Consider the following 3694-nt stretch of genomic DNA (forward strand, 5'->3'; position numbering starts at 1 on the left):
AATTTTCCAATTTCAACCAAACATGCTAGAAATGCTCCAATTGAGCTAATTAGCTTATTGTGAGAATATTACAAACGTCTGACAAAACTGAAAAATGTAAATTTCCAATTTCAACCAAACATGCTATAAATGCTCCAATTGAGCTAATTAGCTTATTGTGAGAATATTACAAACGTCTGACAAAACTGAAAAATGTAAATTTTCAATTTCAACCAAACATGCTAGAAATGCTCCAATTGAGCTAATTAGCTTATTGTGAGAATATTGCAATTGTCTGACAAAAGTGAAAAATGTAAATTTCCAAGTTCAACCAAACATGCTAGAAATGCTCCAATTGAGCTAATTAGCTTGTTGAGAGAATATTGCAATTGTTTGACAAAAGTGAAAAATGTAAGTTTCCAATTTCAACCAAACATGCTAGAAATGCTCCAATTGAGCTAATTAGCTTATTGTGAGAATATTACAAACGTCTGACAAAACTGAAAAATGTAATTTTCCAATTTCAGCCAAAAATGCTAGAAATGCTCCAATTGAGCTAATTAGCTTATTGTGAGAATATTGCGATTGTCTGACAAAAGTGAAAAATGTAAATTTCCAATTTGATACAAACATGCTAGAAATGCTCCAATTGAGCTAATTAGCTTATTGTGAGAATATTGCAATTGTCTGACAAAACTGAAAAATGTAAATTTCCAATTTCAACCAAACATGCTAGAAATGCTCCAATTGAGCTAATTAGCTTATTGTGAGAAAATTACAAACGTCTGACAAAACTGAAAAATGTAAAATTCCAATTTCAGCCAAACATGCTAGAAATGCTCCAATTGAGCTAATTAGCTTATTGTGAGAATATTACAAACGTCTGACAAAACTGAAAAATGTAAATTTCCAATTTCAACCAAACATGCTGGAAATGCTCCAATTGAGCTAATTAGCTTATTGTGAGAATATTACAAATGTCTGACAAAACTGAAAAATGTAAAATTCCAATTTCAACCAAACATGCTAGAAATGCTTCAATTGAGCTAATTAGCTTATTGTGAGAATATTGCAATTGTCTGACAAAAGTGAAAAATGTAAATTTTCACTTTCAACCAAACATGGTAGAAATGCTCCAATTGAGCTAATTAGCTTGTTGAGAGAATATTGCAATTGTTTGACAAAAGTGAAAAATGTAAGTTTCCAATTTCAACCAAACATGTTAGAAATGCTCCAATTGAGCTAATTAGCTTATTGTGAGAATATTACAAACGTCTAACAAAAGTGAAAAATGTAAATTTCCAATTTCAACCAAACATGCTAGAAATGCTCCAATTGAGCTAATTAGCTTATTGTGAGAATAATACAAACGTCTGACAAAACTGAAAAATGTTATTTTCCAATTTCAACCAAACATGCTAGAAATGCTCCAATTGAGCTAATTAGCTTATTGTGAGAATATTGCAATTGTCTGACAAAAGTGAAAAAAGTAAATTTCTAATTTCAACCAAACATGCTAGAAATGCTCCAATTGAGCTAATTAGCTTATTGTGAGAATATTGCAATTGTCTGACAAAAGTGAAAAATGTAAATTTTCACTTTCAACCAAACATGGTAGAAATGCTCCAATTGAGCTAATTAGCTTGTTGAGAGAATTTTGCAATTGTTTGACAAAAGTGAAAAATGTAAATTTCCAATTTCAACCAAACTTGCTAGAAATGATCACATTGAGCTAATTAGCTTATTGTGAGAATATTACAAACGTCTGACAAAAGTGAAAAATGTAAATTTCCAATTTCAACCAAACATGCTAGATATGCTCCAATTGAGCTAATTAGCTTATTGTGAGAATATTTCAAACGTCTGACAAAACTGAAAAATGTAATTCTCCAATTTCAACCAAACATGCTAGAAATGGTCCAATTGAGGTAATTAGCTTATTGTGAGAATATTACAAACGTCTGACAAAACTGAAAAATGTAAATTTCCAATTTCAACCAAACATGCTAGAAATGCTCCAATTGAGCTAATTAGCTTATTGTGAGAATATTACAAACGTCTGACAAAACTGAAAAATGTAATTTTCCAATTTCAACCAAACATGCTAGAAATGCTCCAATTGAGCTAATTAGCTTATTGTGAGAATATTGCAATTGTCTGACAAAAGTGAAAAATGTAAACTTCCAATTTCAACCAAACATGCTATAAATGCTCCAATTGAGCTAATTAGCTTATTGTGAGAATAATACAAACGTCTGACAAAACTGAAAAATGTTATTTTCCAATTTCAACCAAACATGCTAGAAATGCTCCAATTGAGCTAATTAGCTTATTGTGAGAATATTGCAATTGTCTGACAAAAGTGAAAAAAGTAAATTTCTAATTTCAACCAAACATGCTAGAAATGCTCCAATTGAGCTAATTAGCTTATTGTGAGAATATTGCAATTGTCTGACAAAAGTGAAAAATGTAAATTTTCACTTTCAACCAAACATGGTAGAAATGCTCCAATTGAGCTAATTAGCTTGTTGAGAGAATTTTGCAATTGTTTGACAAAAGTGAAAAATGTAAATTTCCAATTTCAACCAAACTTGCTAGAAATGATCACATTGAGCTAATTAGCTTATTGTGAGAATATTACAAACGTCTGACAAAAGTGAAAAATGTAAATTTCCAGTTTCAACCAAACATGCTAGATATGCTCCAATTGAGCTAATTAGCTTATTGTGAGAATATTTCAAACGTCTGACAAAACTGAAAAATGTAATTCTCCAATTTCAACCAAACATGCTAGAAATGGTCCAATTGAGGTAATTAGCTTATTGTGAGAATATTACAAACGTCTGACAAAACTGAAAAATGTAAATTTCCAATTTCAACCAAACATGCTAGAAATGCTCCAATTGAGCTAATTAGCTTATTGTGAGAATATTACAAACGTCTGACAAAACTGAAAAATGTAATTTTCCAATTTCAACCAAACATGCTAGAAATGCTCCAATTGAGCTAATTAGCTTATTGTGAGAATATTACAAACGTCTGACAAAACTGAAAAATGTAAATTTCCAATTTCAACCAAACATGCTAGAAATGCTCCAATTGAGCTAATTAGCTTATTGTGAGAATATTGCAATTGTCTGACAAAAGTGAAAAATGTAAACTTCCAATTTCAACCAAACATGCTATAAATGCTCCAATTGAGCTAATTAGCTTATTGTGAGAATATTACAAACGTCTGACAAAACTGAAAAATGTAAATTTTCAATTTCAACCAAACATGCTAGAAATGCTCCAATTGAGCTAATTAGCTTATTGTGAGAATATTGCAATTGTCTGACAAAAGTGAAAAATGTAAATTTCCAAGTTCAACCAAACATGCTAGAAATGCTCCAATTGAGCTAATTAGCTTGTTGAGAGAATATTGCAATTGTTTGACAAAAGTGAAAAATGTAAGTTTCCAATTTCAACCAAACATGCTAGAAATGCTCCAATTGAGCTAATTAGCTTATTGTGAGAATATTACAAACGTCTGACAAAACTGAAAAATGTAATTTTCCAATTTCAGCCAAAAATGCTAGAAATGCTCCAATTGAGCTAATTAGCTTATTGTGAGAATATTGCGATTGTCTGACAAAAGTGCAAAATGTAAATTTCCAATTTGATACAAACATGCTAGAAATGCTCCAATTGAGCTAATTAGCTTATTGTGAGAATA

This window comes from Watersipora subatra, unplaced genomic scaffold, assembly GCF_963576615.1.
Source record: "Watersipora subatra unplaced genomic scaffold, tzWatSuba1.1 SCAFFOLD_39, whole genome shotgun sequence".
In the NCBI taxonomy this organism is placed as follows: Eukaryota; Metazoa; Bryozoa; class Gymnolaemata; order Cheilostomatida; family Watersiporidae; genus Watersipora; species Watersipora subatra.